Genomic DNA, 14391 nt, shown 5'->3' with positions numbered 1-14391 from the left:
TGCCAGACTGCAACCTGAAACCAGATTTTTGCTTTTGCAGGCATATCGTTACATTGCATAATTAGACATGTGCTCCTGCATATGTTGCTTGACTAGTAATTCTGAGATACTACATGTGTTGAAGGCTGATCAGGCAAATGCAATTTTAATACCAGAAGTTTTGTGGCAGTGAACTCTTCTTTAGTCTTTGCTCCACTGCTTTGCGAAGACATTTTTATGTATACCATGGAAGAAATGCTAAAATCTTTGTTTTTGCTAAAACTAGTTTTGTCCCTTTAGCATTTAGCGGTCCTTAAAAATACAAAATGATGTTTATTTAAAAATACTGTATATTTTTAAATACCATTCTGTCATTACTTTAACACTTGGCATGAGAGTTAGATTGTATGATTTAAGCCATCTTAGAGCGGGGTTGACGGCCAGCAGGATGTGCTTACATGTGCTTGCTTCCACAGCACTAACTAAATGTGTAACATTTTACAATAGTGGATATGTAGTATCAAAAATTTTCAACTGAAGTCTGCTAGGTGATGACATAACTGTTGAATGTAGTTGCAGAATAATGAAGATTTCATCAGATTTTTGGTGGTTCATATAAAAATGTTCTTCGGTACATTGTAATGTGCCCTTTCAGAATGACACTAGTTGTGGCATATTTCACTTCGTCTTAAGTGAACTGCTGTCCTTTTTTTCTGAAATAGGAATTAAATTTCAGAAAGAACTACTGGTGAGGTGGGTTGATGGGATTATATGGGAGAACTTCTCAAAACACAATAACATTTTGAATGTGTGCAGCCCTCCTGTTTTTGCACCCACCTGTGCGTTATCATGGGATGTGAAACAATGATGTGTGAATAAAATGCTAAAGGGTTTCTTTAAGGCCCCCCGTCCCCTTCATTTGGCAATGCTTTTGGTACCACCTGTTCACCTTTGCTGAGCACTTTAAAAATGCACCTGTATGGAGACGTTGACACCCATTCAGTGTAGTAGAGCTCCACTGTGTGTCTAGTGCTTAAGGGCGAGCAAACCCAACATCACCCCTTAGATTCTGCATGCTTGACCTCAGGCACTAGAGTTTGAGTGGAGTGCCACTCAGCTGAATTGGTGTCAAAGTCTCTGTCCAGGTACATTTTTAACGGGCTCAACAAAGGTGTGCAGGTACTACCAAGGGTGTTGCTGAACTGGGGAGGGGGAGGGGGGGATCTTAGAGGGACACGTTGCTGTTTTATTCTTGCCAAACGAGTGTAAAAAAACTCTTTACTGCTTCGGATAACGATAAAATCTCATCAAATGATTTTCAGTGATGTCTAGGTGTTATGCTCTGTATACTGGAACAAAAATTATGATTGCACTAACTACACTATAAAGGGGTCAGATCACATTCAGTGAGGTTGCAGCCCCAAGACCGTTTTAGAGAACGGTTGAGTCATCAATGGGGGAATATTGTCAAGAACATCGTCGTGGTGCTCACTGCACTGCAGACTGTAATTTTCAACCACAAAAAGTGTGGGAATCAGTGCCCCAAGGAAATGGATGTTTTCGTTGATGCCTGTTATGCCACCTCCTGAGGCCGTTTTGTGTCTGTTGTGGGCAGTGGTGTGTCTGAAATGTATTCCTTGGCCACCCACAAGAAAACTGCATGAAGTTAATGCTGGACACTGTGGTTGTGACCGCTATTGCAGATGTATCAGGAGGAGGAGTGAAATGTGGGTAAGGGGGAAGTCAAGATTTTAAACATGGCTGCAACAGCAACTGTTGAAATTCTTCACAATAAAAGATGACAGCCAAAAACAGTTGCAGGATAAAAATTTATTAAAATTCTTGACCAAGGTTTTGGTACATATAAATATACCTTCATCAGAAGTAAAAAATCTAAAATTACATCATGCAATGGAGATTAATAAAACAATTATGCCAAAGGCGTCTTAATTATTGACGACACCTTTGGCATAATTGTTTTATTAATCTCCATTGCATGATGTAATTTTAGATTCTTTACTTCTGATGAGGGTATATTTATATGTACCGAAACCTTGGTCAAGAATTTTAATAAATTTTTATCCTGCAACTGTTTTTGGCTGTCATCTTTTATCGTAAGGGGGAAGTGATGACCTTCCCATCATGTCACATGTCCACGGTGGTTGTAGGCAGAATTGTGGTGAAATTTGATGCCAGTATGACATCATTAACCCATGTTACACTTTAGACCTCACGTGAACTTTTGAACTCGGGCCTGCCTCCCCCCCCCCGCCCCCTCCTATCCCTCCTCCCCTACTCCCCCACATGTGTCAACACCATAGCAGAGCCTGGGGGTGATTTCACAAGGCACCACACTTATGTACCATTACAGAGAAAGGTTGTAGGCACCTTTGAGCCAAATTTCAAATGTTGTCTTGAAATGGGAGACAATTGCAGGTTTCGATAAAGTGACCCTTTGTGTTGGGATGTGTAGGAAAAGGATAATAGAATTGGTTGGTATTCATTCACAAGGCACGATGATTGGAAAATGGAAGGAGAAAAGGGGTTTTCTGCAGAATTCCTTAATACAGTGGTGAAATACGTAATGAACACCAGCAAATAATCTCAAAACCACTGCAGTTGTGAAATATAATACTTCATATATCTGGAACCTATAGGTGGGACCAGATGATGTCTTATTCTTGTGAGTGGAAGACCAACCATGCCCTTAAAACAAAACAAACAAAAAACAAACAAAAATATTTCATAACTTATGTGGTACTTCTCGGTTCACATTAAAATGGTAGTATAAGAATTGAGACTAAAAATAGCAGACTATTTCCACCAATGGAAATTCAAAGAGGTGTTTTTACCAGGGACCATATATACCAAAGCTACTTGGTCCTTGAGTGAATCCATACCTAGTTTACAATATACTAATTAGAAAATTAAGAAAAGAATAAAACAGCGTAGAAGGTTGAGCATTTACAAATGAATGACGTGTTAGAGAAGTTATCAAGTACTGAGATATAATCCTGTGCTGAGCAGTGTGTCCCAAGGAAACCTTTCAACTTAAATTTGAAAACCTGGGGTCTGTCACTTTCTTTTCCTCAAAGCTTTGCTATAAATCTGTTGAACATGAAACATTCTGAATACTGCTCACTTTTCTCTACAGAGCTTAAGGAAGTATTAACAAAGATCAAATTGTTTTTGTATCTAGTGTCGGACAACAAACCCCATAATGGAGTATATTTACACTGATGGCAGAATCAGAAATCAGAAGCAGCGTACACAGAGTTTGCAGAGTGATACCTAAGATCTGTCTGACCATCTTTACTGGGCAAAGAATTGCTGAGTGCTCAGTTATCCCAAAATATGGAACTAACGGAGATAGTAGAGAGAAAGTAAGCAAAGTATTAAAGCCTTCATGTTTATGTTGATAGCTGTGAGTACTACTTCTTCTTCTACTACTACTACTAATAATACTACTATTACTATTACAATAGTGAAGAGAGTAGCATTCAGTTTTTGCAGAAAATCCGAAATGTGATACTTTAAAAAGAGCTTACCATCTACCCTCAGTCGTAAGAATTTGAAGTGGTCCAGCGACAGTGAAACTGCACTGTTACAAAAGTTCATGTTAGAAAACGTATGTTGGATTTTTTTTTCAATTAAGCATTAACAGTAACTTAAGTCATGTTTAAATCAACTGTCACATTTAGTGTCAAATCATATAAAAATAACAAGACAAAACAGTACCCTCTGGCAGTCCCACCCACCGAACTTTACATGACCCCAATTAGAATCAAACCTCTTGCTTCTTTGTTGACACTGGAGGAATACCTTCTGCTTCCTACTTTTCAAATTTGAAATGGACCATTGTTGACCATTGTTGACCATTTTCCTTGACCCTCTAATGTTCCAACTTATGCAAAAGTCTTGCATGGCCCTCACAATCAAGTAACTTTGTTAAATGAAAGAGAATACCAACTGTGAGTGATAGAGAGATCTCATTAGAAAACAGAATTTGTGGAAAAGAGGGAACCAAATGATGGGGAAAAATCCAGTCATTTGGAAGAGATGTAGAAACAATGCTGACTGAGACAAGTGTATTGACTTACTTACTAAGAGCAGAGGTTGTTCACGCAGTCCTAGAGTCTGTTAAAAATGGTACACATGATTAATAATAATTTTGTGTTGTAGTGGGAAGTCTTAATATTTTCAGAGGTATCTCCTCTCTCATAAGTATAACATTATATTTTTCCCTCTCTTTATATTTAGTAATTGAATTGTATATTTTTAAAGGGGTTAACTGTCTCATATTAATGAGAAATTGGGAAAAACTGTGTAATAATTTTTATGGCCGTCTTTATGGGATTGTTACATTATTTGACACTAATGTTGTTGTCAGACAAGATGTTGAACTTGTAATCTTAAGTGTTGGTAATGTAACTAGTCATTAAAAGCTGGAAACTGATGCCTTTTTTAAAGTGTAAAGGGTACTGAAATCAAACACTTTCGTTTACTGACATTAATGTATCTAGACTGTCTACAATATAACATGCAGAGCTCTACATTACACAATTCTGATGCATCATTCCACCACAATAATTAGCATTTGACAGGCAATTCACTTGTCTTGGCTATTGCCAAAAGTTAGTTTGTTGGGCAGACAACACTGAGTTTTTCAAAGTCCTTACTGTATTGGACTTAATTGGAACATTTCCTAATGGATAACTTTTTCCAGCACAGTAAGGGGATCATGTTGGAGGTCTAGAACAAAAGTATAACTAATCAGTCTATTGGTCATTGTAGAAGCTGCAGTATAACCCTTTCTTGTGTTTAGAAAAAAAGATGCAAAAGTGCTGATAGAGAATGTCACTTCCCCTTACCTTCCAATATTTTGAGTTTCTTCAGAAATTCTGGTCTTTCTGCCACAGTAACTTGTAGTATTTCAGCAGCAGCAACCTCTCTAACAAAAGAAAAATCACCTCTTTTTCAGCTTACAAGAATCCTCTCTGTGATGTCATGCTCAGTAAAAAAACAATTTGCCCCATTTCCTTAGTTTAATTTTTTTTTAATGCCAAAACCCCTGTTGCGTGGAAAAAAACTGTCAGTTTCACTGGTAAGTAAAATTCAATTTTGTTGAATCTCCCAGAAACAGTTAGCTACTACAAAAATTTGCTGAGTGTCTAATTTTTGTACCGTGCTTGTATCAGTCTTTACATTGTGTGTGCAAAATACATTGACAGTAAATTGCTTTAGTCAAAACACTTCTTGCACTGAAGTTTTTACTAGGAAGTCATTACACACAAAACAGAGAGACAGAACAATTTTCATGCATCTGAACTCTCACTCTGAAGAGTTGTGTAAAAATTTTCAGCTCTTCTGCTGAAGAAGCAGCAGCTTGGTCACAGCACTATGCTCCACTGCATCATTTAATTGAGGAGACTTCATTTCAATGTGAAACTTCTCACTCATGGAACAAGCATTTATGTGCGGCCATCCAGTCAGAACAATTGGGGTATATTGTGGCTACGAAGGATTTCCCGGCGTAATAATTGAGGAGACTTCATTTCAATGTGAAACTTCTCACTCATGGAACAAGCATTTATGTGCGGCCATCCAGTCAGAACAATTGGGGTATATTGTGGCTACGAAGGCTTTCCCGGCGTAATAATTGATAATATTCTTCTCGGGTATGCAGCCGGATCGTAACGTCTTCATGACACAATATTTCCGCGGTCCAACTGGCCGCCATCTTCAGGTGAGGGTGCTGGTGCACGATCTCGCCGGAACTGACTTCCTAGCGCAAGCTGCGGCCCCTATATAGGCCGCAGAAGACCCACAACGCGTGCGTGAGAAGGTGCCGTAACTGCCCTCTAGTGCAGTAAACATACGGCGCCGCCAGTGGTGGAAATAGGCGAAATCGAGATATCGCTGTCAAAAATTAAAAAATTTTTATTCCGACGATCGAAACCCAGACCGTTGTTTTTAGATGTCAGATAACACCGGGTCCCAAGTCTTACTTAAAAAATAGCCCTTGTCTCTATTAATAAGATTGTCAGATAAACGAATCTCTATGGATTCTTTTAAAACACAGTCCCAATAGCGAGATGCCGGGGCAACCATTTGTGTCTTGTCATAAAGCATTCTGTGTCCCTCGGTGAGACAGTGCTCCGCCACTGCAGATTTCTCAGGTTGAAGCAGCCGTGTGTGCCGCTGATGCTCAACACGTCTGTCCTGAATGGTCCGGATTGTCTGCCCAATATAAGCCTTCCCACAGTGGCAAGGGATCTTGTACACACCGGGCTTCCCTTGCCACTGTGGGAAGGCTTATATTGGGCAGACAATCCGGACCATTCAGGACAGATGTGTTGAGCGTCAGCGGCACACACGGCTGCTTCAACCTGAGAAATCTGCAGTGGCGGAGCACTGTCTCACCGAGGGACACAGAATGCTTTATGACAAGACACAAATGGTTGCCCCGGCATCTCGCTATTGGGACTGTGTTTTAAAAGAATCCATAGAGATTCGTTTATCTGACAATCTTATTAATAGAGACAAGGGCTATCTTTTAAGTAAGACTTGGGACCCGGTGTTATCTGACATCTAAAAACAACGGTCTGGGTTTCGATCGTCGGAATAAAAATTTTTTAATTTTTGGCAGCGATATCTCGATTTCGCCTATTTCCACCACTGGCGGCGCCATATGTTTACTGCGCTAAGGGCAGTTACGGCACCTTCTTGCGCACGCGTTGTGGGTCTTCTGCGGCCTATATAGGGGGCGCAGCTTGCGCTAGGAAGTCAGTTCCGGCGAGATTGTGCACCAGCACCCTCACCTGAAGATGGCGGCCAGTTGGACCGCGGAAATATTGTGTCATGAAGACGTTATGATCCGGCTGTATACCCGAGAAGAATATTATCAATTATTACGCCGGGAAAGCCTTCGTAGCCGCATCAGAAGCCTCTACGGGGAGGAGATGGTGGAACGTGTGAAGAAGTTTGATAAACTTCGTAAGAAGAAGGGCAAGTTGCTGAGTGCCCTCGCCTTTTTGCTGAGATGCCGCGATGGAAGAGTAATACCTAAGTTTGCTAGATTTGTGCATTTTATTGATACCAAAACGGCCAACAACATCAAGAAGCGTGCCAGTTTCGCCTTAGTCAAGGAGCGCATTCGCTTCACTCGAAGACAACTGGATCTCATATCCAAGGATTTACTTTTCTTGCACTTGGAGTTATCGTCGCTGCTGTCGGACGCATCCTGGGAATGGGTGGATAATTCTTCTTGGGCACTATCAGATTAGACGCATAGGAGCGCCGTCATGAAACAGTCTTTGAAGTTTCAACGGCGTTCTTCTCAACCCTCGACATCTGATGACGACACCCGTCGACGGACAGTGATTAACCTCACGAGTAAAGAACTGGATGACGCCACGCTGTCAGTGTTGGAGAAAGGCCTGAATTTTGCCCCTACACCAAGGAATGTGCCTACCACCGAAATCATCTGCGCAGTCGAACAAGCAGTGTCCAGCTTTTCGGAGGACCAAGCTGAAGAGACTAGGCAAGAGGTCTCACATACATTGTGGTGGGCGCCGCCTCCACGGAGTAACATCTCCTCTCTCGAAAGGGCAGCCGTCCGGTCCATTAGAGAAGACGAAGATCTGATAGTTCTACCAGCAGACAAAGGCAACGCAACGGTTCTTCTGTCACGTGATGACTATCTGGGAAAGATGGATCTCTTACTTGAAGACTCAGCATACAGAACATTGCAGGACGACCCAACTGAACGGATAAAACGGAAGACGCTTTCACTGCTGAAGAAGATTTCGTTACCTGACTACGTTCTCAAAAAACTTCGTCCTGGTGCTGCCGTGCCACCGAGATTATAGTCTACCCAAAATTCATAAGAAAGGGGTCCCGCTTCGTCCGATCGTGAGTAATTTGGGTGCTCCTACCTACAATCTAGCCAAGTATTTAGCATCTGTTCTTGGCCCTCACGTCGGTAAATGCGAGCATCACATTTCCAATTCTATGGTGTTTATTCAGAGATTGAAGTCCTTGTCTCTTAGTTCCTCAGATTTACTTGTGAGCTTTGATGTCGTGTCGCTTTTTACCCGGGTTCCTCTGGAAGAATCCTTGCAATTAATTGGTGAGAAACTGGATGAGGAAACAACCAGGCTTTGTCGCCACGTGCTGACGTCGATGTACTTTTTATTTAATGACAAATATTTTGAACAGACTGATGGAGTGGCTATGGGGAGCCCATTGTCCCCAATAGTCGCCAATCTTTTTATGGAAGATTTTGAGGACATAGCGCTGAAGACGGCGTCCTTAAAACCAACTTGTTTCTGGAGGTATGTTGACGATACGTTTATGGTGTGGCCTCATGGGAGAGAAGCTCTTGACCGCCTCCTAGATCATTTTAATTCCCTGCATCCTAGCATCAAGTTTACTATGGAGGTAGAAAGTGAAGGAAAGCTTCCGTTTCTGGATGTTCTGGTGTACAGAAAGGATGATGGGACACTGGGACACAGTGTTTATCGAAAGCCTACGCACACGGACCGTTACCTGCATGCTTCTAGCTGTCATCCATCGTTCCAGCGTACGGGGGTCCTGCGGACATTGGCGAGAAGAGCTTATGCCATTTCAGATGGAGAAAGCTTGACACAAGAATTGGACCATCTTAAGGTTGTGTTCAAGCAGAATGGCTATACAGATAAACAGATCCATCATGCTTTCCAGTTTGGACCTTCGCCTGAACCACCAGAAGATACCTGCAAATCGGTGGCTTTTCTGCCTTTTGCTGGGAGCATTTCCTCGAAGATAGGAAGAATTCTGAAAAGATACCATATCAAAAGTATTTTTCGTCCGCCAGCCAAGATTAGAGCGCTCCTTGGCTCTGTGAAGGATGACTTGGGTTTGAGGAAGCCCGGTGTGTACAAGATCCCTTGCCACTGTGGGAAGGCTTATATTGGGCAGACAATCCGGACCATTCAGGACAGATGTGTTGAGCATCAGCGGCACACACGGCTGCTTCAACCTGAGAAATCTGCAGTGGTAGAGCACTGTCTCACCGAGGGACACAGAATGCTTTATGACAAGACACAAATGGTTGCCCCGGCTTCTCGCTATTGGGACTGTGTTTTAAAAGAATCCATAGAGATTCGTTTATCTGACAATCTTATTAATAGAGACAAGGGCTATCTTTTAAGTAAGACTTGGGACCCGGTGTTATCTGACATCAAAAAACAACGGTCTGGGTTTCGATCGTCGGAATAAAAATTTTTTAATTTTTGACAGCGATATCTCGATTTCGCCTATTTCCACCACTGGCGGCGCCGTATGTTTACTGCGCTAGAGGGCGTTACGGCACCTTCTCGCGCACGCGTTGTGGGTCTTCTGCGGCCTATATAGGGGGCGCAGCTTGCGCTAGGAAGTCAGTTCCGGCGAGATCATGCACCAGCACCCTCACCTGAAGATGGCGGCCAGTTGGACCGCGGAAATATTGTGTCATGAAGACGTTATGATCCGGCTGCATACCCGAGAAGAATATTATCATTGGGGTATATTGTTTGCTTGGGGAGACTGCTGGTAATGCCATCTAGAAGTGCAAGTAGAAAGTATTAAATGATATACAGAGTCATTGTAGAAATCGAAGTTTTGTTATCAAATGACCGTTGATCTTTACTTTTAACAGTGAATTTATCAATGGCAGATGTCCCTATGAAAAGAAAATTGTTTTTCAGAATACTATAGAATGTACACTAACTGATGGAGTAACACCCTGTTTGTCGGTTTGTGAAGTTACATATGTAGTATCTGAAAAAGAAGCAAATTCGAAAACACCAAATTACAGACTCGTGTCCCTTTAAAAATATGAGAGTCAATTACTTGAATGTTACTGAAGTCTAATGTATGTTCTTCACCAAAGGTGCCCATATGTTCCTTGTTTGAATTGTATTTTTCTTGCACTGGTAATAAATCAAGAATGCTGTAGAAAATGTTTAAAATACCGGTAATGCTTATGACACTTGTAAGCATAATACAGTAACCTGAATTTATTATAATAGCCTGTGCACCTATGCCGTTGTTTTTGTGTCTAGCATCCGCTAATGTACATAAATTATATTTTTCCCTAGAAATAAGTTATAGTAGACATTTTTATTCTTTTGTTTGCTATTGTTTTCAAAGTCTCAGTTGTACATCTGCTAGGTGGGGACTATTTTTGTCAAGGTTTAAAAGAGGTGTGGACATATAAATAACATATTCATGTCCAAAAAAAGAAACCATATTGGTTTATTTTCTTACAGGTTTTACATGCAGACATTTGCCAGGGAGCCTGGGAGAAGTTAGTTCCAGTGGCCTAAGATTCATCTTGCAATAGAAGGGAAGTGAAAAGATAAATATGACTGAAAGGCCCCTGTAAACAGTCAAAAATCAAAGGGCTTATCAAGCAAGCACACTGATGTACCAGTAGTTTCTCAAATTTAATCTCACTTTTGAAGCAGCTGTCACAAAGTATTTTTGACACTGGTGGGAATGGCTGTCGAGCCAGACAAAGTATTTCTTGCATTGTGGAAAGGAAAAAAAAGTAAAAGAAAACAGGACATTGATTCAGTAAATGGTTGAAATTGAGAGAGAAATACACGCATGAAAATCTAATTAAAATTCATTGAAATACTAAAATGCGGGAATATGTACGCCATCCCTGCAAGAACCAGAGGGCAGTGATTTTCCTTCTTAATGTCTTTCTGTGTAATGTATGACTTTGAAAGATGCAACACCAATCATTTTGATAACTGCCAATGCTGTTTTGTTTTTATCTGTGTACTCTTTTGATCATACTTTCCACAGTATGAAAACTTGTGGTACAATGAGTAAAACTGTTTCTCAGAACGTGTGAGGGCAAAACATCAACACAAAGAATGTCCAACATCTTGTCAAATTGGCCATCAAGCAAAATTTTTCTCAAATTCTCCTTAAATTATTGTACGTAATTGCTTGATAAATAGAGGTACGGAAGTTCTTTCAATTACAATTGGTATATATCTGTGGTTTGCTCAGCATTTTTTTTTTTTTATACATTGGTCAAAGAATAATACAGGTCAATTTACTGTGAATGTTCTTTTATCTGGCTGTAGCATCAATTATAACTCCTAGTGCAGGTACTGCTCATGAATGCAGAACATCTGATGGTGCCGGCCGGAGTGGCCATTCGGTTCTAGGCACTACAGTCTGGAACCGAGCGACTGCTACGGTCGCAGATTCAAATCCTGCCTCGGGCATGGATGTGTGTGATGTCCTTAGGTTAGTTAGGTTTAATTAGTTCTAAGTTCTAGGTGACTGATGACCTCAGTAAGTCAAGTCGCATAGCGCTCAGAGCCATTTGAACCATCTGATGGTCTAGTTAGTACATGGATTTCTGTATTTATGGGTTGAATTGTTCAATCGTCTACATCTAATTGTAGAAATCCGTTACCATCTAGATCTCTTTCTGTTGGCTTGCAAGTGTCAAATTCAACATCTACAAGATCTGAATAGTCAGAACTTTAGTGCCATTGTTGTCAAATTGTTTTGATTGTAATTATTGTGTCACCTGAATTGTAAAATAGTCTTAGTGATGGTAATGCAATAAAAATTGAAGTAATTACAGAAAGACCTGTTCAAATAGTTTGAATACATGCTTGTGCAGTATATTTTGATTTGTGTAATTAATTACTAATATATTAACTAACATACTGTAATTAATAATTGTAAAATTAGGGTACGGTCATGGAAGTATGATAATTGATCCAGTAATGATGAAGCTCCATCTTGTAATAATAAATTTGATTTTGTTGCAACAACCAAGGCTTTATTTGTGGAGTTTAAATCTACTACACTAATCTTCCATACTAGAATCTAAAAATTAATTGTAATTCTGAGTAACTGTTCTGCAGGCAGATTATTTTGTAATTATTCTGTTGATCTGCTTATTTTAGCTTGAAGTATACTTGCACTGTTTCTAATTATTCTTTCCCATATAATAACAATGGATATAATAATTCCAACAAATGAAATGGTAGATGCAGTACTTGACAGTACATTTTATGATGTATACACCCATGCATAGTCAGTATATCGTTATGGTATACCTGCTAACCCTAGGAAGTGTTGAGGGAAGAAAGTTTAGATTTATGCCAATAAATATAATTTTGAAATGAATTTTTTATTGTGTATTATTTATAGTTAACACTGTGAAGGGTACCATTGAATAACACCTATAACTGCAGATACTGCTCCTGTAGATAATACATAATGGAAATGTGGAGGAACATAGTGTTTTGGAAATCATCAGGTGATGAATTTGCTAATACTAATACTGTTAATTCTCCAATCATGAATGAGAAAATAAATCAAAGAGCTCGTAATAATGCCAGATTAAACTGGAAATTTGTTCTGTATAATGTTGCTAATCATCTTAAGGTATTAATTCTTGTTGGTACCGCAATAATTATTGTTACTGATCTGAAATAAGCTTGCTTGGTTATTCCCTTCCTACTGTAAATGTATAGTGTGCTCATATGATGAATCCTTTTAATTCAGTTGATAATATAGTGTAGATTATAGCTTATGTTCCAAGTGATTAAATTTTTTCCATTTTGACATACAATATGTGTGATTATACAAAATCCTTGTAAAATTAAAATGTAGACTTCTGGATGACAAAAGAACTAATATAAGTGTTGGTATAAAATTAGTGCACATCCTGCAGGGTCAAAGAAAGAAATATTTGAGTTTTGGTCCTCTAATAATGCAGTAATGGTACTTGCTAAAACTGAAAGTGATATAGAAGGGAGGCTGTAATGCCAACTTATCAAACAAAAAAATTGTGTTTGATCTAAAGTTATTCTTTCTGATTGCATATTAATTGTTTCTGTAATAAAGTTTACTGCTCCTAGAATAGATGAAACACTTGCTAAGTTTAATGTGTGTGTAGCTAAATCTACATGGCCAATAGCTCCTGCTAATGGAGGGAAAACTGTTCATCCTGTACTGGCACCATTATCCATTGTAGAATCTGTAAGAAAAGGAGACAATGATGGAGGTAAAAACCAAAAACTTATATTATTTATTCGAGGGAATGTATCTTGTGCTCCAGTTATTAATGGTACTAGCCAATCAGCAACTTCACCAATTATAAAGGTATTACTATAATGAAAATTATTACAAATGCATGGGCTGTCATAATTACATTATAAATTTGGTGATCTACAATTAAAGACCCAGGTTTCCTTAGTTTAAGCCTGTATAAGGGTTCGTATTGATGTTCCTACTACTCCGGCCGATGTTCCGTGCAGAAAGTATAAAGTACCATTATGTTTTCTGTTGTTGGGAACAATCATTTTCTTGGTACAATGCTGATGCTGAGTAAGAGGTTAAAGAGACCAAACAGTGTAGGTCATAATCTCCTGTTCATCCATTAGGAAAGAAGCAGTGTACCCAGTCTCTCTGCATGTAGAGTAAGTTGTGTGCCAGTGTGAGAAAGTGTTGTAAATGTTTGCAAAGTGTTTTATCTGAAGTGGAACACAGGAACCAGCCTGGTATACATCTAGTGGGATGTAAGTAACCACCTACAGGGTGTTTCAAAAATGACCGGTATATTTGAAACGGCAATAAAAACTAAACGAGCAGCGATAGAAATACACCGTTTGTTGCAATATGCTTGGGACAACAGTACATTTTCAGGCAGACAAACTTTAGAAATTACAGTAGTTACAATTTTCAACAACAGATGGCGCTGCGGTCTGGGAAACTCTATAGTACGATATTTTCCACATATCCACCATGCGTAGCAATAATATGGTGTAGTCTCCGAATGAAATTACCCGAAACCTTTGACAACGTGTCTGGCGGAATGGCTTCACATGCAGATGAGATGTACTGCTTCAGCTGTTCAATTGTTTCTGGATTCTGGCGGTACACCTGGTCTTTCAAGTGTCCCCACAGAAAGAAGTCACAGGGGTTCATGTCTGACGAATAGGGAGGCCAATCCACGCCGCCTCCTGTATGTTTCGGATAGCCCAAAGCAATCACATGATCATCGAAATATTCATTGAGGAAATTAAAGACGTTGGTCGTGCGATGTGGCCGGGCACCATCTTGCATAAACCACGAGGTGTTCGCAGTGTCGTCTAAGGCAGTTTGTACCGCCACAAATTCACGAAGAATGTCCAGATAGCGTGATGCAGTAATTGTTTCGGATCTGAAAAATGGGCCAATGATTCCTTTGGAAGAAATGGCGGCCCAGACCAGTACTTTTTGAGGATGCAGGGACGATGGGACTGCAACATGGGGCTTTTCGGTTCCCCATATGCGCCAGTTCTGTTTATTGACGAAGCTGTCCAGGTAAAAATAAGCTTCATCAGTAAACCAAATGCTGCCCACATG

Source organism: Schistocerca cancellata, chromosome 4, assembly GCF_023864275.1.
Source record: "Schistocerca cancellata isolate TAMUIC-IGC-003103 chromosome 4, iqSchCanc2.1, whole genome shotgun sequence".
Classification (NCBI taxonomy): Eukaryota; Metazoa; Arthropoda; class Insecta; order Orthoptera; family Acrididae; genus Schistocerca; species Schistocerca cancellata.
Note: the sequence above shows the minus strand (reverse complement) of the source record.